Source organism: Dipteris shenzhenensis, chromosome 20 (genome assembly GCF_047967505.1).
Source record: "Dipteris shenzhenensis isolate YYH24624 ecotype China chromosome 20, Dip_SZ_1.0, whole genome shotgun sequence".
Taxonomy (NCBI): Eukaryota; Viridiplantae; Streptophyta; class Polypodiopsida; order Gleicheniales; family Dipteridaceae; genus Dipteris; species Dipteris shenzhenensis.
The window spans coordinates 38437442-38462942 of NC_141615.1; the positions used below are offsets into that span (position 1 = coordinate 38437442).

The 25501-nt window shown below is 39.4% G+C and overlaps 1 long non-coding RNA gene across 1 annotated transcript; it reads left to right on the forward strand.

Moving 5' to 3' along the window:
* Window positions 1-13218: 13218 nt before the first annotated feature.
* On the forward strand, window positions 13219-20546 carry LOC147889629 (uncharacterized). The gene is made up of 3 exons (XR_015542889.1): window positions 13219-13276; window positions 15465-15536; window positions 20520-20546. It is a non-coding gene; the product is annotated as an uncharacterized LOC147889629 (long non-coding RNA).
* Window positions 20547-25501: the final 4955 nt, after the last annotated feature.

The following is a 25501-nucleotide window of genomic DNA, read 5'->3' on the forward strand; positions in this document are numbered from 1 at the left end:
AGCATTGTGCTTTACTTTGTAAACCCACTTGCAACCAATAGCCTTCTTATCATGAGGCAAAGGCATCAAATCCCAAGTGTGGTTTGCATCCAAGGCAGCCATCTCTTCATCCATAGCTGCTTCCCAATTTTTATGCCCTGCTGCATCCTCAAAACATGTGGGCTCTGGCTCCTCTAGAACCTTGACCATATAAGCATAGTGATGTGTTGTATACCCATCATATCTCAGCCTCTGTCAACTGGATACTTAATACGAGTGGACCTCCGTACAACTGGATCAGTTGCAGGAGTCTTTAAATCATGCCTGCTTTTCCTTGCACCAGGTGTAACAACAGAAGGAATCCCAAGTTCCTCATCAAGGCTCATTTCAGAGCCGCTTGACTCTCCATCAACATGAGAGCTACCAGCAGACACATCAAACACTGGAGTATGGTCCACTTTTTCTTTTCCCTTATGTGATACCTGCACAACACTATCAGGACTGCCATGTGACGATTCACTAGATCTCAATCTCCCTGTCCATGCATTAGATCCACTAGTAGAGGACTCTCTGGGTCCACTCAAGGCTTGAGATTGCTACTCTGCATTTATTGCAGCATTCCCATTTCCTGCATCTGCATCTCCTACCATAACAGTTGGTGCATACCAGCTGCTCATTTCATCAAAAACAACATCTCTGCTCACTTGCATTTTGCGAGTGGAAGGGTTATAACAGTGATACCCTTTTTGGTGCTGAGCATATCCAATAAAGATGCATTTTTCTGCCTTTGGATCCAGCTTGGTTCTCTTCTCATCAGGAACATGAACATACGCTATGCAACCAAATACCTTCAAGTGAGAAATATCTGGTTTTTGGCCTGTATACATTTCTTCAGGCGTCATGCCATGGACAGCTGCAGTGGGGGTTCTGTTCATAATATAAACAGCAGTTGCTACTGCTTCAGCCCAAAAATAATCAGGCATGTTTTTCTCATTTAGGATCGCCCGTCCTACTTCTGCAATATGCCTGTTCTTCCTTTCTGCAACCCCATTCTGCTGAGGGGTAGACCTGCATGAGTACTTCCTTTGAATTCCCTGTTCTTTCAGATATTCACAAAATTCTTCTGAAAAGTACTCTCCCCCTCCATCAGATCTTAGCACTTTAATATGCACACCTTTCTCTTTTTCAACCATGGCCTTAAAAGCCTTGAAATGGCTGAACACTTCACTTTTGTGCTTCATAAAATAAATCCACACCTTCCTAGTGTAGTCATCAATAAACGTCACATAATAATGGCATCCACCAATAGAAGCAGCTTTGGTTGTCCAAACATCTGAATGGATCACTTCCAAAGGTCTTCTGCTCACCTTAGCATTTTTGGGAAATGCATGTCTGGCCTGCTTACCCATTTGGCATGCTTCACATACCTTTTGCATTCCCTCAACTCTGAATTTAGGCAAACCTGCAACAATGTTTTTCGTTTGCATAGATTTCAGCCTTTGTATATTCACGTGCCCAATGCGCTTGTGCCATATCTCAATATCTGCAATGACACCTCTCCCATGCGCAAACATAGCAACTTTCACCTCAGGCATATCAACATCCAAGGTGAACATTCTACCATTTTTGTTGCCTTTTGCAACCAAGCGGCACTTATTTTTCAGGTCCTCTACAAAGCATCCATCAGGATTAAATCTAACCTGCAGACCTTGCTCAACCATCTGGCCAACTGAAACCAGGTTCTTAGTGATTTTTGGAACATGAAGTACATCTGCCAAGTACTTCGTTTTGCCATCCTGCATAGCCAATGGCACTTTACCAACCTGCGTAATTGGGTGCGCAGTATCATCACCTGTTTCAACATAACCTGGCTTATCCAAATTTCTAACATCATGAAACCACTCACCATGACTGGTCATGTGGTTAGAGGCACCTGAATCAACATACCAAATATCATTGCAAGCTGCAGCATCTCCTGACATGGAGTTAACCATATGCTGCATCACAAAAAGGTGCTCATTTCTGTCGTCACCATGCCCACTTGATGATGCATAGTTGCTTTGCTGCAACTTCCCACTTTTGATGTCATTCTGTTTTTTATAGCATGTATTCTCCTTGTGTCCAGGCTTTCCACAATAATAGCATTCTGTGCTGCTATTTACTTGCTGGTTCCTTTGCCACGAACCACGGCCTCTTTGGCTCCCCCTGCCTCTAGAACTACCACGTCCTCCTCCATAGGACTGGTTTTCCTGTTGTTGCTGATTTCCTGCACGGCCACCAGAACGGCCTCTTCCTCTACCTCTGCCTCTACCTGTATTCGAGTAGAAAGCAGTCTCTTGAGAAGTTGAGGTGGCTGAACCACCATTCCTTTGCTCTTCACTCAGCAAGAGAGCAATAAGTTCCTGAAAATCAGGAAATGTTTCACGGACTCCAATGGATGTCCGAAATTGTGCATAATCTTTCCCAAGACCATTCAAGGTTACGGACACTAAGTCCTCATCATCAACAGGTGCTCCAATGGAGGCAAGAGAATCTGCAAGGCCTTTCACCTTCAAGGAATACTCATTTATATTCAGATTTTTCCTTTGCACATTGTGCAACTCCTGCTTTAGCTGCATCTTTCGTGCTTTGGTATTTGTGCTATACAGCTTCACCAATGTATCCCATGCCTCCTTAGGCGTCTCTAGATCCTGTATATGCACAATCATAGAATCTGAAATGCTAACGGACAGCCAATACAGGCATTTTCTGGCTTTTTCATGCCATTCTTTAAAGGCCTTCAATTCAGCAGGGGTGGGAGCAGCACCCAAAACTGGTTCTGCAGTTTCACCACTGATGTAATCCCAAACTCCCTTTCCCATAAAGAAGTTTGTCATCCTGAACTTCCATGCTTGGAAGTTGTTCTTGTCAAGCTTCTCACTGACAATGGTAGACAGATTCTCAGACATTTTACAAATCACGAAATGCAACAGCAACCTGTAAACACAGCAAATGCCTCAGAAGGGCAAATAGCAAAACTTCTGCAAAGAGCCTCACAGGGGTAGATCTGCAACACTGACGAAAGTGGTATTTCACCACACAGTCACTTCCTCATGACGATTTTGCATCAACAGGCAACAGGCATGAATCTGCAACTCCCAATATCTCTGCACATAGGCATACGATGCAATTTCTGTGGCACCTTTCCACCGACTAGCCGCGCGGTGGTCGCACAGCAAAAACAGGGCCTTTTTCTGAGTGCCTGCGAAGAACTTCCGCCTTCAAAATGGGCCCCGAAACGGCCTCAAATCAGAGCAGCATATACTGCGCTCTCGCCGCACCGCGAAGGGCCTCTCAATCTGAAGCAGTGCACTCCTGCACTTCTGGCTGTGCTACCTGCAGAGATTTGCTCCCAAACTCGAAATAGGAAAGCTACACTGGTCCTCTTACCAGGACACCACAAACTTGGCTAGCTTTCTTGAGCTCCTTACCACGAACAAGGCTCTGATACCATGTAAAGAAAGAGGGAGAGAGATAGGAGACTCAAGTTCAGCTTTCTTCACAACACACAAAAAGAGAGAGGACACAAGGTTGGAGGGTGAAGCCTTTCTTCACTTTTGCACACAACAACAATACAATAGAAGAGGGAAATACCCTATATGTCAAAACCTAGAATACATGGTTCATATGTGAACCCAAACCAAAAACATACGTGGTAGTCTAACTACACCATGAGTACAACTAACATAGGCGGTGACATAAATGATAGTCATCCAGGAGATATATCGGGGGTAGAGCTTGATATCTCAACAGTGTGCATCTTGGAAATGACTATGCATGTGACATAGTGGGAGCAGGTGACATAAAGTTTTCTTTTGCAAATGGGTCTACATTTGTTTTGAAACATGTGAGACATGTGCCTAAGCTGACCAAGAGTCTTATTTCAGTGGGTCAGCTAGATGATGCTGGTTTTCACACCACTTTTGGCTTTCAAAGTTGGAAAATTCAAAAGGGCTCTATGCTTTTGGCCAGGGGTGCCAAGTGTGGGACTTTGTATCCCTTACATGTATCAGGGGTATTTGATCATGTTGTTGCAATAACCGAGCAGCCAAGCACTTCTTTGTGGCATTGCAGGTTGGGGCACATGAGCCAGAATGGAATGAAACTCTTATGCCGTTTGGGTTATGTACCGCATTTGAGTTTCTCTGATTTTGAATTTTGTGAGCACTGTCTCTATGGGAAGCAGACTAAATCAGCCCATAAAAGAAGGAGAAAGAAAGAGTTTGAAATGCTTGATTTGGTGCATTCAGATGTATGTGGTCCCATGCCTACACGGTCATTAGGCGGGGCTGAATACTATGTGACATTCATTGATGATGCAACTGGGAAAGTGTGGGCTTATGCTATAGCTCGGAAGAGTGATGTGTTCCAGGTATTTCAGAAATGGCTGGCCTTGGTTGAGAATCAGTCAGGTAGAACGCTTAAATGCCTACAGACTGACAATGGTGGAGAGTATCTCTCTCATGACTTTCAGCATTTCTGTGATACTCGTGGGATTAAGAGGGAGCTTACATCCCCTCGTACTCCAGAGCAAAATCCAGTTGCAGAAAAGATGAACCGTATCATTCAAGAAAGGTTGCAATGCATGCTTTCCAATGCAAGTCTTTCTGGTGGTTTTTGGGCTGAGGCAATGAAGATTGCAGTGCATGTGATCAATAGATCACCTAGTAAGAGTTTGGATGGTGGTATTCCTAAAGAGGCATGGAGTGGAAAGAAGCCCTCTTACTCTCATTTGCGTATATTTGGGTGTGAGGCATATGCACATGTGCCAAAAGAGCTTCGAAAGAAGCTAGATCATAAGTCTAGGAAATGCATCTTTCTAGGTTATGGTGAAAGTGGAGAGATGGGCTATCGTCTCTGGGATCCAGCATAAGGCTAGAAATAATCCCTCTTCTATATGCGACTTCTACATGTAGAAAGAGAATGTGTTACAACTTCTACATACCAAGTTTGGAAATGGCCTTAAGTCTCAAGCACTATGCTAGCTTCATTTCTCAAAATTCTCAGGCACGGAGCAATACTTATTACTACTTACAAAAAAATACCAGCATAACAACTATTCACCTTCACTTACACTCTCATCAAAGTTTTCCCAAAACAAAACTTAGTGATAAGGGAACATTTGGATGGTCACAATCCATCTGAATGAGATCCCAAGAGACTACCCAAGTGTTGAGGTGATTGCTGGTCAATCTCTTTCACATAGAGGTGCAAAAAGGCTAGGAAGGAGTCTTGAGAGCAAAAGGTGGAATGGGTCTTAGAGAAAGAGAGATGTAGGAGCCAAAATATAGATAGAGAATGATGTCTGGTTAGAGATGAATAGGCTTATACAACTGCCAATGGAGGAACATCTTCAATGTGAAAGAGAATAATGAAACCAAAGGAGACTCTGAATGCAAACAGGTGTTTCATTGAGCAACATCGGCCCTTGCTCAATTGCTTTAAGTGAAGCTTGTTATTAGCTTCCAACCCTTGAGATCAACCCAAGATGAAGGGTCTACAATTGTGACACATGGCTTCATGAGGGCTCAAAAAACTAAAACATCCCTCTAGGCTGTCTAAGGAGTGCGGCAACTAGATGCTTTAAAATCAGAGCTAGCTCGTCATCCAAGGAATGAGGTTCCAAAGTTTAAGCATCAACTCTTCTTTCCTTCAGCAATGTCTTAATAAATACATCCCTTATTTGCTCTAAGAACAAGAATGCTTTTGATTTAGTATGCGATATGGGCTGTTTAGAGAACTATAAACCACTCTCCTCGCATTTTGTTGCAAATTCTCAAGTTCTATTCATGTGCATGTCAAATCAAGCACTTGGTTCATCTCAGTGATTCCTGGACACTATGATCTCATATGCAAGAGAAATAATGGAATGAGTGAAACTTTTCATGAGGAAGGAGTCAACAACAGGAATTTGCAGCAAAATGCGATATGGGCTGTTTAGAGAATTATAAACCACTCTCCTCGCATTTTGTTGCAAATTTCTTGTTTCTATTCATATCAACCTACAATCTAATTTCTGGGTGATTTACCACATTCTTGAACAGTATTAATTGAAAATGTAAGAAGAAGGATGGAGCTGAGTGAAGACATTGGGACATCAAAAATCCAATGGATGGAAGAAATAAATGTTGAAAAACATTGAAACCAAACTAGAATTCTGACCTTTTTTTTCCTTTTCCATGCTGATTGAGTTGCACTGGTAAATCTCCTGCTCTTTCTCTAGCTTGAACTTTGCACTCTAGGTAACCTGGAGATCTGGTAGTACTGTCTTCAGGCTGGTTGCAGTCTGGATGGAGTGTGCTGGGTAGGAAAGGATCAGAGAGAAGGAAATGGAAGATGCGAGGGTTGTGGCAGGGATGAAAGATTGGAATCCAGGGGAGGGAAAAGTGGTTGTGGTATTGATGATGAAATCATGAATGGCACAAGTTCCAAGGAATAAAGTGTACTTTCACACGTGCCAAATTTCAAACTCCAAGAGATCTGGGTCCCATCCACACGTGTGAAAAACGACTAGATTCCACACATGTGGGATTTAGTGATTCTTTAATTCTATTTGCACTTATTTGTGGTATCCTGTTTTAGACCTCTTGCCCTCCAGTCTCTGCTCTCTTGCCTCCCTACCTCCATACTCTGCAGCATCAGCATCTTGTCCAGCAGCACAGGTTCATCCTCAGCACAGATTACTCCTCAGCAGCACAGCACATCCACAGATAGATTCCAAGTCAGTAACAATGGGTTCTCCCCTTAGTCTCTGCAATCTTCTTGCCTAAAATAGAAAAAATACATCCTGTATGGAAATGCATAGACTCAAACCAAGATAGAGAAATCACTGTAGGAATGCAGATCTTCAAGTGTGATATTTGCATGTGATCTTCTTGCATAACCTCCATTCATACTGTATTTGGTTGGAGAAACATAGAAATCACTGTAGGAGTGCACCAGCATGTCATTTAAAAAATTTGCAGCAAAATGCGATGTGGACCTGTTTGAAATTCCAAACTGCTCATATCGCATTTTATTGCAAATTTCTCTATTTGGCTTCTTCCACCCCTGTGATTTCCTTTTCTTTGTTAGAACATGTTCTGGTTTTGTGACTTCCATAGCTGTAATCTTCTTGCATAAACTCCATTCATACTGTATTTGGCTAGAGAGACAAAGAAATCACTGTAGGAGTGCACCAGCATGTCATTTCAAAAATTTGCAGCAAAATGCGATGTGGACTTATTTGAAATTCCAAACTGCTCATATCGCATTTTATTGCAAATTTCTCTATTTGGCTTCTTCCACCCCTGTGATTGCCTTTTCTTTGTTAGAACATGTTCTGGTTTTGTGACTCCCCTTAGTCTCTGCAATCTTCTTGCCTAAAATAGAAAAAATACATCCTGTATGGAAATGCATAGGCTCAAACCAAGACAGAGAAATCACTGTAGGAATGCAGATCTTCAAGTGTGATATTTGCATGTGATCTTCTTGCATTACCTCCATTCATACTGTATTTGGTTGGAGAAACATAGAAATCACTGTAGGAGTGCACCAGCATGTCATTTAAAAAATTTGCAGCAAAATGCGATGTGGACCTGTTTGAAATTCCAAACGGCTCATATCACATTTTATTGCAAATTTCTCTATTTGGCTTCTTCCACCCCTGTGATTGCCTTTTCTTTGTTAGAACATGTTCTTCATGTCTGTGATCTCTTTCCAATCCTTTGTATGCAGTTTTTCAGAGTGATGGCAAGAACCAAGTCAACTGCAAGGCAAGTTGGCAAAGGACCAGGTCTTGCAGCAACAGCAGCTGGGGCAGGTACCAAGAAGTTTAGTGTGCCTCCAAAGGGAAGAGCTTCACATGGCAGGAAGGGTAAGCCAATGAGCTTGCTCAAGCAAAAGGCCAAAAGATTGAATAAGGGTGCAGGTGTGCTAAGGGAGATAAGGAGGCAACAGAAAGCCATAGGCTTTACAATACCTAAAGCACCCTTTCAAAGACTGGTGAGAGAAATTTGTGACAGTTGGAACCTTGGGTTCAGGTGGAATAGAACTGCCATTCTTTCCTTGCAAGAAATGGCAGAGGATTACCTGGAGAAATATTTTGAGGATGCAATGCTTGTAGCAGCCCATGCTCACAGGGTGACTTTGATGGCCAAAGACTTCAACACTTTGTCCAGAGTGAGATGGAGGTATGACAAGCTGGTTCATCCTGTGGAATGGCAGGACATCAAAATGAGAGATATATTGCTAATTCCACCTACAAGGAAGGTGAAGGTTGATGAGGTAAAGGTTGTTGAGGTAACACACTCAAAGAACACCAGAGGGAAGGCTGCTTATGAGGACTCACTGAAGCAGCAAATAAAAGAAACAAAATCTGTTATAGATGTGGAGACTGGAAAGAAGGAGCTACACATACATAGAAGGTTAAAGGAGCTGGGCCCTGATGTAGTTGTACATATTGAGGATGAAGTTTTAGTCAATGATTTTGATTTGACAAAACAATGCTTAGCAGCATTGGCTAACAAGAATGAGTATTGCTCAGATACTATCATTCTTGCAATGCTCTAGTAAGCGTCTATAAATTTTACATTTTTTGCAAATCAATCCTCCTTGTAACTCTTTTATAACCTACCCTAATTATGTTCTGATCCTATGCAGCATGATGAGAAGCTGGCTTCACCCCTCTATACAACATACAGTCCATATTGTTGATCCAGCCATTTCTTCTAGATTAAGAGATGCAAAGGAGACTCCTATGAGTATTTCCAGCTGGTTCAAACACTGCAATTTTGAAGTAATTGATATTTTGCTACTTCCATACCATAGCAGGTATGTGGGTGACTACTTCTTTTAAGATTCTTCTTTAATATTGGGAACTCTTGTAGCCTTTCATTTTCTTATGCTTTTTTCCTTATGCGGTGACCACTGGAGTTTTGTGTCTATTGACATCCAGCAGAAGCAATGCTTTCTATTCAACTCTCTAAAAAACACACACAGAGAGCTGAAATTGTAAGTGCTGTGTGTGCTTTTTGAACTTAAAACTTCATTATTTTGATACCATACTAACTAAATTATACATATTGCATTTGTATTAGAAGGCTATTAGATGCATTGGATCATTGTCCTCCAAATGTCTCTCTGTTGGATTCAATAGAGCCAATAAGTCTAGAGGTAAAAAGTCTATTAAATGCTATGTCTTTGAACTTATTGAATAATTTTGTTTTGTGCTGATGCTCACAGTTTCTAACATTTTTTTCTAACTGTACAGACACCACAACAAAATGATTCAAGTAGCTGCTGTGGATGGATGGTGCTGATCAATGCAAAATATATACTTTCAAGCTACTTTGAAAAGGAACAGCTAGATCTGGTAAGGAAAAATACTTTTCATTTAGCTTGAAGATAATTCATAATGATACAAAGTGTTCTAAATTATCCTCTGCCATTGCAGATGAAAGAGGATAGCTTCAGCCCCAACTATGTACATAATTTTAGAGCTCATACAATTTGGAGGTTTTTGAGCTATGCCTCCCCCAAACCTATTGTACCAGCTACTGTGGAGCTGGGTGAAAGCTCTAAAGTACAAGAAGGTGTCATACACCTTGATCCCACAGATGAAGCACCTAATGCTGAGGACCAGAAGCCACAGGAGCAATCATAGAGTGCTGAGGAGGAGCAGACACAGGAGCAAAGACCTGCTGCTGATGTTGAGGAGAAGGTGGAGAAGCAGCAAAGAGAGGCTTCTGGGGCAGTGGAGGAGACAGGATGGAGCACGGACAGGATGGAGCAGCAGAGAGAAGATCCTCCAAAAAATGTAGAGCACAGCCTCTGGATGAAACTGTACATAAATAGAAAATGGATGTTAGAAATATGTTCTACAGATTCAGCTAAACAATTCTGTACAAAATCTTACTTGATTGAATACAAAACCTTTCTTTATGGAGTCTGTGTTATCTCAATTTTAAAATTTTCTATGTCTTTGCATTTAACTGAGCTCTCTCTTCTTCTGAGTAACTGCAAAAAAGCAATATGAATTAGAGTGGTAAATTAAACTAATAGCAATGCTTAATGAAAATAGGATAAATCAGATGGTGTACCTTTCTGTTCTTGTAGATAAATAAAAAGTCGTTTGAGATAGAACCTTCAGTCTCAAACAGAATGTCACTGCGCAATTGAGCTAGGGAGCAACATTCTCTTAACGAGATATTGGCTACCACATCACCATTCTCAACAACATCAATATCAATAAGTTTATTTTCTGCACCAAAAGACTCTTCATCTTGATCCATTGGGACAAGCTTTGTGCCTAGCATTCGACTGCGCTTGTAATTAAAAGAGAAAATAAAATTTTGTGATGCAACCATGTACTTCAGTTGCATAGAAGGTTGGACCACCTCACAAAACACCGAACTACATGTCTTCTTATCCCAACCTTTATCCAAAAATTGTGGCATGCATGCCAAATTTGTTGCTTTAACTGTGAACATTGTTTTTGAAACCTTTACTGGAAAGGTATTAAACAAGTCTACAAAAACTGTGAGAGGCATGCACAAAGAAATTTTTACTATCCTAGTGGCAATATTGGGCCTCAGAGCTTTCTGTACTTCTGTAAAAAGCTTCGCCCTATATGCCTCTGTAACACTAGAATGTGGGTGAGGCCAATCCACCGAATTCCACGTCGGAAGGTCTTGTTTTATTAATACACCATGTGTGTTAGCTTTGTCCAGCAACTGATAAAAATGATCAGTAAAAAATATACCCGATTGAGCTAGCTCTGTTGCACATCGACCTTGGTATTGTTGTTCTCCTATCGATCCATGCAGAACATCTATAAATCCCAGAATACAATCGATGTTTTGCCATGTCTCATACGATGAAGGATATAAATCTGAAATAAAACAACACAAGAATGTCAATAAACTAAGAGAGAAAGCTTCATCTTAAAAATCCATACACCTCATGAAGAAAAAAACCACAATAGAAAAATATACAATTAGGCCTGTGTTGCGGAAGATTTTTTGGATAGTCTCGCAAGACAAGTTCTTTATGCATGTACACGTGCTGAATCAAAACTTCTTTCACGGATATCTTCCCTTTGGTGATTTTAAAATCTCGTACTCTTCCCTTCCACGATGCCAAGAAAATGTTTTTTGTCTGGGGTCTTTTTCTTTTGCTAGGTTGCATGAGCACCCATGCTCCTTTCGAAACACTAAACCTTTCCCAAGTTCCTTCTGTTTTGACTGTACTTGAATTCTCTACCGATGAAATAGAAGAAGCAGGTCGACGGGGTAAGGATGTTTGGTATAATTCTACCTTCGTAGCATTATCATCCACAGAGCGTCTTCCACAAGAACGGCCGTGGTTTTGGTTCACCATGGAGATTTTCTGAATCTGTAACAATAGCAAAGTAATGTAACTAAGATAACAATTTGAAGTTTCAAGAAAGAGAAAGTGGGCAAACAGACAATTGATGAGAAACATCTTACTCTACGCCAAACAGGATCAAGGGAGCAGTTTTGGAAAAGAAAGGCTGTTGCACAATGAGGCAATGGTGTAGAATGGTAGACCTTTCGCACGAAAGGCGGCACAACATTTGAAAATTCAAAGGAAGGTGGAAGCGGGAAGGATCTTGTCAGATAAAATGTCAGTTTAGATTCTATCTTCTTGTCCAAAGATCTTCTAAGAATAAAAAACCAATCTCCTCATTAATGTAGCACGCTTGTACTTACATAAAGTATTGTTTCTTTTTTCTATTTTCTCTTATTTTCGTGAATTTTCAACGTTACGTTGGCCTTCTATTGATTGGTTGAGAGCTTATTTTTCGAAACCGTAAAAGGCCCCAAAATGAGCTCCCTTTTTTCCTAATGTGTTAGGGTTGAGCTTGATATAGGTAGCCCATAAATGCTCCCTACACTTATTAATGCTTATCTACCCCATTTTATTATTACACACCAAACATGTCCCATCCCACATCGTTTCACTTCAATACTAATGTACCACACAATTCGATAGCTCAATTTAGACCTATTGTCTCTATAATTAGGTTACTTTTTTTTACCAAAACAAGGTACAGTCGGCATGATCCAATATGATTTTCCTATAGAACTCTTCCATATATCCATAAGTTGTTCAAGATCTAAAAAATTATGATCCTTTATGTATATGTGCACGTGCACGTATGCACTGTATGGCTTTAAGCACATGTGCGTGTGCACATGGGCATAGGCATGAGCATGTGTGTGTATGTGTGTGTGTGTGTGTGTGTGTGTGTGCGCGCGCGCGCATGTGTGCATGTGTGTGTGTGTGTGTGTTTACAAAAAATGTGCATGTGCACTTCTGCATGCACATGCACATCCATAAATGAGAGAGAGAGAGAGAGAGAGAGAGAGAGAGAGAGAGAGAGAATTTGGTACTTTGGAAAAACTAAAAAAGGAATACCATTTAGTTTCAAAGAAAAATGCAAACTAGAAAAGCAAAAGGAAAGGCAAACAAATACTTTGGAAAAACTTTAAAACAAAGACCATCTAGCTTTGAAGGAAAAGGAAAACGAGAATAGTAATGTTCTACTCTCCTTGCCCATCTTAGAGAATCTCCACTAGCTATTGGTAATTTAAGTGTGCCACCAAGGCTTGAATAGGACATGCTTGGAAGAGTTGAGGGGTTCTAATCGAACGGTTGCCGCTCACTATAATAATGCAACAAATTGATAACATCAAGTTGAACCTCTTTAAAGAAATCCTCAATTTCTCTTTGGAGTTGAAAGATAGCACATCAAATTAAACCTCTTTGAGTGCAACTTGCAATTTTCTTTTTATGATTATTTTCAGCTTGCAAAAAAGATTTTGAATTGTTGAGTGACTCAATGATTAGTACGGTGCACTTTTTTGCGAGAATGACAGGCTACTCTCCTTAAGTTTAGAACATGACGTTTGTGTCAAGTATAGAAGAGGTAGTACAAAATAAAATAGAGGTAGACTGTAGTACAAGATAGAATAAGAATCATTTTTTGGGACTATTTTCATAGTTGTATGACTCATAATATCTGTTGTTCATCTCTTTTTATTTGAAAGACGACGTCGACGGTCGTACAAGATAAATTAGAGAAGATAGACTGTACGATAGACTGTACTACAAGCTACAATACGAGTGGACGGTACTACAAGCTACAATACGAGTGGACTTTGAACTTTGAAGTATTATTTTCATGTCCATGAAAGGAGAGAGGCGAGCGCATCTGAGGCTTGAGCCAAGGATTTCCAACTCTCCTGCTAGCTAAGTATATAACCTACCCTATGCTCTTGTATCATGATCATTGTTAACAGTATCGCGCAGGTCTTGTCTCAGGTTTCTGTCGATTAGTTTCCAAGCGATGTGCATTACTTTGCCTTGGACACGGGACTTTCAAAGCTCCGTTCAGCACAAAACAGCCAGATGCCTAGCAAACTTCAGGCTGCTTTGGCACTTTGACAAGATCGTGAGGTTTGCCAGAATCCCCGTCCCTTAGAGGAGTGTTTGCGTTGCGTTTAGAAGGCTTCTCGCTTGTAGCTGTTTACACAATGGCAACCCATTTGCCCTCCTACAGCACCGCTGCTGGTTTATAGATGCACATGTGATCTCGCTTGCCTCCTCTTGCTACATTATTTTTTGTCTTCTTCTTACTCGTCGCCGCTCAATTCGGATCGAAATAAACTAGCGCAGATTGAATCAGAACGTCACACGCCTCTGCAACACCAAAACCACGTTGTCTACGAATGGATAACTACGCTGAAAGCGTCAGGAGTCGCGCAAAGGCGGAGGATGGATAAGCATCCATTGGATCTGCAAGGAACGAAATTGACGCTCCCACCTAGAGGATGTTTGAGTTGAAGAATGCATTTTCCAGATGGATGACCGGCTTTTGTATCGCAAAGGCGTGGTTTTTGTGTGGCAAAGGCGTGTGACTTTCTGATTTATCCATGAGTGTTTGTGCAAATACATAGCAACAAATATGATACACGTAAGTGAACCCTTCCTTTTTTGTTAGCACTGCTTTTACAGGCAGGCTACAACAATGATTTGGTTTTTCCTTTGAATTCGGGTTGATGGACAAGTGAGTACACTTATAGAACTGGTTTAACTCTAAGACTACAGTTTCACTTGAGTCTTCTACAGACTACATGGTGCCCATGCGCTGAGATTTTCTTCCCTTTCGCTTGTTAATGCCATCCTAGTTTTCAAGCTTAGGATTCTAAGCTTCTCCAAGCCACGATTCTTGCTCTTTTCTTTGATTGGGCTCTTACATGTTGCATGTTTAGCATCGATTGATTAGTTCTTCCCTTCGAGTGTGGCATCCATCTTCTCTTATGGCTCTAAGATTTTTGTGACATGGAGGTTCATTGTCTTTGAGTGTGGTATCTTCATTTTGTTGCAATTTACTAAACGATCTCTGTATTCGAGAAGTGAATGATGGGACCACCTATTTTTCTGCATCCTTGGATGTATATTATGGTAAAGAGGATTTCGCTGCCCTTTTCCATAGTCTTACTTGCTACACGAATCGATTTTGACAAATATTTCTACATTCTAATGGATGATTCTATGTGGAAGTACTGTTGGATGCATACTTGGTGCTTCCCTATGTTGGAAAATTGTTGAATATAGAGGGGCAACTAGTTTTAAACTTTACTTCTATCTCCAAGAATTTTATTTACAATCTGATCGGTTGGTTGCATTGTTATTCTAAAGCTCCTCTTTCATTTTGTTGAGAGTTCGCAGCATTGTTGGCATCTTGTAGCACTTGGGATCATTTTTGCTTCTCAGTAGTAGATCCTTGATGTAAATGGAGTTTCCAAATTTATTTGTCTTGGCTATGTTATCTCATGGTAGTGGGGTTCGTTTCTGTCTGTAATAGATGCATCACAGAAATTGAGCCCTTTTGGATATGGGTTTAAATGTCTTGTGCAATTTCTCAAGCTTTATGCTATTGTTTTTTTTACTAGCCATGCAAGTGGGTGCACTATGGTTATGAGGCAGTGCGTGCGAGCATTCATGCTCCCTGGTTGATTTACTCTTTAAAAAAATATATTATGCTTTTCTATGGACTTGAAAAAATGGACACTCTCGGCTAGTATTCATTGCAAAGCATGTGTGTTTCCTAATAAGCTTTATGCATGTTTCATAAGCGGAGCTTTTTCTTATTTATGGACACTTATGTCACATTCTAGACCAACCCCTTAGTTCTTGACATGGAATTTCACATGAATGCTTATTGATTAGTGAGGTAACTCCTGCCTTTTGCATAAAGGAAAGTTTTTGTTTTGCACATCACATTTGTGCATGGTGGCTTCTTATGTTACTATTTTGTTTGTGTAACAGCTCATTGGTGAAAATAACTCTTTCTTCTTAGATTTATTATGCTTTTGGATGTCTCTGCTATTTATGTTCTTTGCTAGAGCTAATATTAGCTTTTCGTATACTGAATTCAGGCACAACAAAACATTGATTATGGGATGCTACTATGGTGTGTTGATATTGACTAGTGAGGGCTTTTCAACAAGGTATGAGCTTGCAAAGGAACAACCCATAAAAGCCAAGCTAAGTCCATTTATATTTGAATCAAATGGCTATGAGTAAACGGTGTGTAAGGAATTCCAAGATGCCAAGTGCTCTCAATATCACAAAGGTCAATAAGGAATAAATACTATGTAGTGGAGACTTATTTCATGGGTGTTATGTGGGGTCTATCACATGAAAACATGAATGTTAGGCAATGAGAATTGAGTGGATGCAACTTATTTTGATATCAAAACTATTGACTTTATGTGTAACCTTTCTAAATTTCTTTTTTGGCTATGGTCACTCTTTTTCTATCCTCTACATTTGAGACAATAACTTTAAGTATGACATAGTATTTTTGTAGTATTTCAAAATTGCTTTCACCTCTAAGCTCTTGTTGGGTTACTTTGTAGATTTGCACATGAAACTATAATACAAACCATTTATTCTCCCAAAGAAATACTTCAAACTTTATAACATCTAGTTTTTAAACAATAAGTATCTTATCAATGACACCATAATAATCTTTAAGCCTTATAGCAAAAGCTATAGAACGTTCAATATATCCAAGAATGCACATTGCACTCACATTGCATGGCAAACTTCTCCAATGAAAGCTCCAAGCATGGTGTTCCATTGAGGTTCCATTTGCAATATGCAAAGCCATGATGTTAGCACTCACTTCTACAATTAGATCCTCTTCCTCTAAAGTATGTATATGCGCCAACCCCACTTCATAATCCAATTGGATAATGGTGAGGAAGAAGTGACATAGCCACTTCATCTTAATAAACAAATTATCTAATGGGCAATTTAATCTAGCTCCACAACTTGTATCCATGCAACTTGTTTAACATAAAGAGGTTACCTACATGTAATTTGGATACCAAGTAGACTATCCAACTATTATATTTTGAAGGATTAATTTTGATGTATGCAAGTGAACTTAAACCAAATAATATTGAGCAAAAATGCTTTGGATGCAAAATAACAAAATTACTAGTTATTTCTATAGAGGCAACATATCCACATTTAAGCATCGTGCAAAGAATGTGGAATTACTCATTCATTAATGCATGGATATTTTGCTATTCATGAAACCGTTATAGTCAAGTGGTAATGCTATGCCCTTGGGAGTCTATTGGAATGGAAAGAGTGACCATGCTATGGCCAAGCATGAATTCAATACTTGCAAAAGTTGTGCCATCAAGTATGGCATTTAAACTTGTGAATGTGATAACAAAGGTTCACTTGGAAAAATCAACAAGAGGTTAACTCTATCAACACATGCAAAGATGAATAAATTCTACAAAAATGTACATAAAAAATCATCTCTTAAGAATTGAGAGAAATCAATGCAAGCAAGCTTGTTTGATGTCAATAGATACATTAAATATGAGCTTGCCATGTATGCTACTATACAATTTTGATGGATTGCATCAATCTAGGTATGATAATGACATATAACATGCAAAGGCGTAGTGATGCACTTATTGAAGATGAGGTAGGGATTGAACGAACTATTATTCGTAGTTCATGTTTTGCCTTGGTCTCTTTACTTCTATAGAGGACCTATTTAATTTTCCAATGCCTTATGTGAGCTAGTATATCCAATTTCTAGCTTGTTGTGCAACAATAGTTGATGGTGTACTTGCAGTTACGGGGAGATTGCTTTATCTCCTTGGATGGGAAGTTGTAAAAGTCAAATGATATTTAAGGCCATGCATCCAATAATGGGATAGACAAATGAAGATCATGAGTACACAAATGTTGAGGGGAAACCACACTCAAGTAGGAGGTCAAGCTTGGGAGTTTTCCTAATGCCTTGTACAAATGCTACTACAAATGCACAAAAGTCAACCGCTTTGTGAGGGATTTCATAAAGAAGAAGCAAAAACAAGGTACAATTGGGAAGGAGTTTCCTCAAGGTAGCATTCGAACAGGGGTGGGCAAGTCAGGTATCCAACCAAGGATGAATATTGAAGATCTATGATGATCCTGGTGAATATAACACACAAGATGGTGAGAAAGAAAGAAAAATGAAAGATCTATAAAAAATTGCAACAAACCAAAGCCATATGAGACCAAAATCTGAAACCCATTATGTTATAGAGAAACTAGATAAATCTCTTATAAAAGCACTATTGAAGATAGTGTGCATCAGAGGATATAAACAAGCTGAATTTCATTCATGTGGCTTGTCCGAGATGGTGTACAGAAAGGGAAGTGAATTGGAAGCTAAGAGAGAGAGAGAGATTGTGTGTGTGTGTGATTAGATGGACCCATCCTCAATGAAATGGATGGGGAATTCCCTATAGAATGCCAGTTTGGTTAGGTAAAGCAGGCCCAGAGACACCCAAGAATGTTGGATATAGAACAGTCACAGGTAATGACTCCATGGAACTTTCATTTTTTGGAAGGAACCTTTGAAGGTAGACATTCCTCAAGATCAATCTTGTGGTAGGTGAATACCAACATCTCTCATCCTAAAAGAGAGGACACAAAACAAGCGAGTACAAATATTCATGAGCACTACCTTAGAGGGATGAGTAGATTTGGGAAGAGAGAGAGAGAGAGAGAGAGACGGACGAGTTGATTTGGGAAGGGGAAGGAAAGAGAGAGAGAAAGAGAGAGATATCACTCAAGATAAAAAGTGGGGAAACGTGACCTAAAATAATTGGAGGGACTTGTTTTCAACTGTTTGAAGAGCACAACCTAAAAAATCATTATCATTAAGAAAATTAACTACTACACAAGCCTAAAATTTAGGCCATCAAAGCTTCTCCTGAAAGAGAAATACTAACCCACACCACGTTTACTTTCTAACACTAGCTCCACCTTGAACCAACTTAAACATCAGTAAGGACCCATTTTGCCAAACTTCATAGCTCCACTTGTTCTTAAGTTGGATATATCCTCTCAAGTAAAAGGTAAGACACCAGCATTCAAATTTGAATAGATATGGGTAGTAAACTCTCTATAATTAGTGAGACTAGATACTACCACATACCAATCTGTCATGGTCAAAGGACCATAGAGGTTTCAAAACCCTTTGCCATCGCCCGACCAAGATCTTTCCTCATCACAACAAACTTTGTTGCCATAGGAGCAGAGCGACACTGACAATGCTACAGGTGTAATTCTTCACCAAAAGTCCCCATGAGAACTTTTCATCCTTGAAATTATGGAAACTGTTTACGTCTCTACATATAATAGAGCGATGTTCTATCTTTAATATCAAAGCATTAGCCTTATCACAATCATCACAAACCCACAAATTTCTTATGACACTAGCCAATCTTTCACTTTGTTGACAGAATGGATCTTCCTTTCCATCCTCACATAAATCCTTTAATATAATGTTTGAATGGAGAGCATTTTCATCCCCCTCCATTTTGAAAGAAAGTTCTTTTCATTTTGGCATATCTTTGCTTCGCTTCTATCCCCCACCACAAATGTATGCACCACTCCATCAAGGTCATTCCAATAGTTATGTCCTAGCTTCTTCCATGCACAGGCATTCTTTCTCATTAGTTGAATCTTATAAGTTTCCTATGGCATGTGTGCCTCTCCATATATGTCCTTACATGCATTGTTGTACAATCTTTGGTTCATTACTTCCTTTGAGCTATGGAACATATGCTTGCATCTGGCTATCTCTTTAGCTGCCTTATGCTACTTGTGGAATCTTTGCTTCTATACTAGGCTTCAACCTGATGGAATATATCCTTACGTGCAAGGTTTTAAAAACTCTAGTGGTTTCTTTTTTGCTCCTTCAAGCATTGCAAATCGACTAGAGATCATGGTAGTGCCTAATAGTTTGCAATCTAAGGTGATTTTTCCTATTTATAATCTATCGACCTATAAGTTTATGTGTGGTGCTTTTATTCCTCTATCCTTACTGTGATTTTTCTCTTTCATTGCAGGTTGCAGTGAAGACCGTGCAGTCTTCATCTCTCATTGTTCAACACCTTGAATTCACCAAAATTTAGCAGCTCTGTTCCATGGGATCTATTGCTCTCTCTCTCTCTCTCTCTCTCTCTCTCTCTCTCTCTCTCTCTCTCTACATATATATATATGTATAGTATCAGCTCTCGTGCTTGGTTGGGTTTATGCATCCTCAATTGGGATCAAAATAGACTAGCGCAAATTAATTCAAAACATCATGTGAAGTTTGCAACACCAAAACCATGTTGTCTACAAATGGATAACTACGCTGAAAGCGTAAGGAGTCGTGCAAAGGGGGAGTATAGATAAGCATCCATTGGATCTGCAAGTAATGAAATTGATGCTCCCACCTATAGGATGTTTGAGTTGGAGAATATGGATGACTGGTTTTTGTATTGCAAAGGCATGGTTTTTGTGTGGCAAAGGCAAAATTTTTGTGTGGCAAAGGCATGTGACTTTTTTATTTATCCGAGTGTTTGTGAAAATACATAGCAACAAATATGATGCATATGAGTTCATAGACATGGTAAGTGAACCCCTTCCTTTTTGTTGATTCACTCTTTATAAAACTGTATTATGCTCTTCTATGGACTTGAAAAAATGGACACTCTCGTTTTCATTAAGCTAGTTTTCTTCACAAAACATGTGCATTTCCTAATAAGCTTTATGCTTGTTTCATAAGTGGAGCTTTTTCTTATTTATGAACACTTATGTCACATTCTGGACCAACCCCTTAGTTCTTGACATGGAGTTTCAAATCAAGGCTTATTGATTAGTGAGGTAACTCCTACCTTTTGCATGAAGGAAATTTTTTGTTTTGCACATCAAATTTGTGCATGGCAGCTTCTTATGTTACTATTTTGTTTGTGTAAGAGCTCATTGGCAAAAGTAACTCTTTCTTCTTGGATTTATTATGCTTTTGGATGTCTCTACTATTTATGTTCTTTGCCAGAGCAATATTAGCTTTTCATATGCTGAATTCAGGCACAACCAAACATTGATATGGGATGCTACTATGGTGTGTTGATATTGACTAGTGAGGGCTTTTCAACAAGGTATAAGCTTGCAATGGAACAACCCATAAAAGCCAAGTAAGTCCATTTATATTTGAATCCAATGGCTATGAGTACAGGATGTGTAAGGAATGCCAAGAGGCCAAGTGCTCTCAATATCACAAAGGGCAAGAAGGAATAAATACTATGTAGTGGAGACTTGTTTCATGGGTGTTGTGTGGGGTCTATCACATGAAAACATGAATGTTAGGCAATGAGAATTGAGTGGATGAAACTTATTTTGATATCAAAACTATTGACTTTATGTGTAACCTTTTTTAATTTCATTTTTAGCTATGGTCACTCTTTTTATATCCTTTATATGTGAGACAATAACTTTGATATGACATGGTATTTTTGTAGCATTTCAAAATTGCTTTCACCTCTAAGCTCTCATTGGGTTACTTTGTAGATTTTCACATCATACTATAATACAAACCATTAATTCTCCCAAAGAATTACTTCAAACTTTATAACATCTAGTAAACAATAAGTATCTTATCAATGACACCATAATAATCTTAAAGCCCTATAGCAAAAGCTATAGAACATACACTATATCCAAGAGAACATAGAATATATTTTGTGCACATTGCACTCACATTGTATGGCAAAATTATTTGCAAGGGTCCCAAAATAATTTTGGACCACAAGTTTGGTCATTTAAAAGATTAAAAATATAAGAGTATGTACACCAAAATTAAGATCATAACACTTATACATTGATAGTGAACTTAACATACAGATTAATGTACAAAATGTCACTATAAAAATGTGAGGGACAAATTACACATAGAAAGTCTCGTCGATGTTAAAACAATGAATCAATAGCATTTACATCAATGGCTTTTGAGCCAAGTCTTGTGTGCCAAATATGTCTATCTCAAGGTTTACATACAATTGATCACCTACATTGATCATCATCCCCTATTGTATGTCTACCTAAGACTTGATCATCTAGTTCACCGGCCTCTAGTTCTCCCTCTTCTTCCCCAAAGGCGTGATCTCCACCTTCCTCCATTATAGTGTCATTATTGTCACCTTCTTCATGGCCCATATCGTCATCTTCATCCTCTTCCCTAGATCCATTAGCATCATTATTTGGATCTTCTGCCAACGTCTCCGTATCCATATTCCTATCTTCAAAAATATGTTTGCTTTGAGGAGCAACTTGGACCATGTACCACCATCTTGGATCAAAACAATCCGAATGAAAGACCACTTACGTTGAAGATACAAATTAAGTGCTAGTAATCATATTCATTTATGCTTAAGTATAAAAATATATATATATGAACATCTACCAACATTTTTTGAAAACAAAGATATTAGCTTTTAATCAATTCATTAGTATGTACCTATTCACAATGCTTTGGAAGAACAAAAGTATCACTTTCATCGGTCCAGGGTCTGGTGGAGTCAATGGCAAAGAAACCACTGCTGTCTCTCATGACTGTAGCATTGGGACCATTGTAGATAGTTCTAAACCATTTGACATCAAGAATGAAAACACTAAATCATCTAAAATCAACTTCATAGATGTCACGTATGGTCCCACAATAATCTAACTGTGAGGAGAGAAGATTGGTATTAGAAGCACTTACTTGGATATCTTGTACAAAGTAGCCATGACTCCACGATCATATGTGACTCTCCTTGCTGAATCGATGCATTCCACATGAAAATTTCATCCATGTGATCACAATGCATTGTACTTTTTGTACTACAAAAGAACATGATTAAAGCAATGAGGATGCATTTTGTAGCGATTGTGATCATAAATATCCAAATTAAGTAGAAAGGTAAAAAACTTACATGTGGAAATCAAAGTACTAGCAAGGTGGCTTTACAAGAATGAGCGTGTTACATCAATGAATAGCCCCCTCCTTTTATAGCCAAGAGAGGGGGTCTCTCCCAATAAATGCATCCTCCCACATGCATGGTGTGTGTGGAAGAGTCTCCCATGTGGGTATGCACTCTCAATTGTGTGCAACAACCCTTTGCCTCATTTTTCCACATAAATCAAACCCCATATCCCAAGTCTAAGATACTCCCTTGGTCTCCTCCCAATTTTATAATTCGTTCAAACATCTAGGAGGACAAGTGGAGGGTTGGCACAAGAAGTCTTGCCACCTCATCCTACTTTCCCCATTATTTAGCTTGCACTCTTTGACTATCTACACCCCCCCCACATGGGCCTATCCTACATGGAGGGAATAATCCAATATAATATCCATCTCCACCTATTTTATATTACTTCTCCCATGGTCCTTGGGCCATGGCTCACTAAATGCAGGCATGGGACTGCCTAGGTGGAGGGGTGGCACATGGAGGAACCATGCCACCTTACCATTTTATAATATAACTACCATGGATTATTCACAACACACCTTATGGGTCCTCTTACATGGAAGGGTGGCACATGGTCATGTACTACCACCTCAACCCTGGGCCCTATGCACGATCGGTTATGTCCTCTCCATCATCTTTAGCTTCACGAAGAGCTTCTTGTAGCCAATCATGGGACATGTAAATATGGCACCCTCCACCTATGCATGACTCTAAATCTTGTCCTCTCATTTATTCTTTTTGCTTTGGCCTCTTCATATCTCTCCACCCATCTTTGCATCTCAGGACTATTGAGAGCACAAAACTTATTGAATCTCTCTATTTGCTCTTTCTTTCAACCCCTTTACCTTGGGGAACCTCCACAATGACACGATCATCATCCTTGATGTTCCAAGCATGTGGCATATCAAGATCTATGGATGCAAGAAACTCCATGATGTATACTAATGACTTGCACAAGGCATCCCTCTGCCATGCTTGCTTTGGGTCTAGCTCTTTGCCTTACAAATCCCTTCAAAGTTTTCATAAACCGTTCAAGGAAAAACATCCAACGACTATGAACGGTTCCTGCAATGGCGACCTCATCAACTATGTGTACAAACAAGTGCACTTGATTCATCATAATGCTTGAGGGAAAGTGCTTCTCAAGCAAGCACACATCTTCAATGGAGTCCACCTTAGCCCTCTCAATGCTCGATACAGAGATCTCTTTTTGTGAGATCCACCTATTCCACATGCAATTGTAAGATTCAATATTTTATACCAATCATTTAAAATTGTATGAAATATAATGAAGGTGATATGATAGTAATCATACCTGACAATGCATCTTGTAGATAGCTTTTCTAACATCTTTTGATAAGCATTCTCTCATTGTAATTGGGAGGATAAATTACCCAAGCAACAAAGGAGTTATAACAAGGTGTCACAATCATATAAATTACACGAAAGCATCACAATCTTAGTTCTACTCTTCTTTCAAGCTAACATGTAGAATACTTATAAGACCTTGTGCCAATCAAGGGACTTGAGACCACTAAGCTTATTGTCCTTTGTAAATGCTCCCCTCAGGCAATGCATGTGTCTCGTGGGTGTCTAAAAACATGCAATATCTGCCTTGACCCTTGCCTCCTCTACCTTGGAAAGGATCCATGGTGCCTTCAAGAGAACAATTCTAAGAGGACGCTCTTGGGTTCCTGAACCACCCTCCTGAGTTGTAGAACCATGCTCTTGAGTTCTACGCACATGCTCTTGGGGCCACAAGTGAGGCATCCTACCCATCTCGTGCAAGTCTTCTCGCACTCGTCTTGTGTCTTTGTCACCAACCAAGTGTGCCCAAATAGAAGCCCCCACATTCTTGAAGATATGCATGGGATCCAAGAGGTGATTGATTTGTAGCTCGCCCCAACATGGAAGTTCGTGAAACATAGACAGCCGGTCCATGCTAGGAGGAGGCTCCTCACTATTAGCTCTCCAATTTCGAATCCAGTCACTTGCCTTCCTACAGACCGGTGGTGGATCAAGTTGACCTTCACGTGCAGGATGATCAAGCAGAAGATAATTGAGCATGACCTCCATAAACCATCTTCCTCATATGTTTGGAGTGTCGCGCATTCAAACTAGGGCCAAAAATAGGGCAAGCATGGTACCCTTGTGTTTTAAGTCCTACATATATGCATGCACAAATAGGTCATCAGACATGCATAGATCACATCACAATAAAGCATAAAGGTATCAATAGGCATAAAGGTATCACAATAAAGCATAAAGGTATCAATAGTGAGAATAAATTAAAAACCCGTGGGTGATGCACCATTACCGCCACATATGTTTTTATCAAAGCTATTCTTATATATTAATATAAAATCTTGGTGAAAGTTTATCGAGCTCATTTTTTTAATTTCACAATATTGATAGAATGTACTACACTTTCATATATTTTCTTTTGAGTTTTCAAGAAAAAAATGTAAATCCTGGTGAAAGTTTAAATTTTTAACATAAAAGTTTCAAATCTTGGCAAATGTTTCAAATAAATTTATTGTTTTTGGCATACAACTTTTGATACTAATATATTTAACTTTAGCTTCTTAACAAAACTATCTTGAAAAAATCATCCATGATTACCGCTCAATGACATAGCATGGAGGCTATAACCATTCCAAGGCACTAAATAGAGGAAAATCTGCTAATTGTTTTGACCTTCCCAAAAAGACAAACTCATAAATGTTTTTTTTTCTAGCCAAAGTAAGTAAGTGAAGGTTTTTCACTTTTGGGTTATCTATGGGGACTCTTCAAGGTTAATTAATTTTGCGATAATGGTTTTAGTGAGTTAATAATGTAGATTTCTTGGAGGTGTCTCTACCTTCTTGTGGTGTGTGATGCCTTGTTTCGTATGCTATAGGTCAAGGCTCTTGGTGCATGCATCAAGGCTTATCTCTATGGAAAGTCTCTTGGGTTGGCTCCATGAAGAAAGGTCATCATTGCATAATGACGCAACTTGGTGGTGGCTAATGTGATGACATAAGTAAGGTCTTTGAGAAGTTTTCTTACATCAGAGATTGGTAGCACAAGCTTATGTCTATGAGAAGGTGGCTGACATCGGCGACTGATAGTGAGAG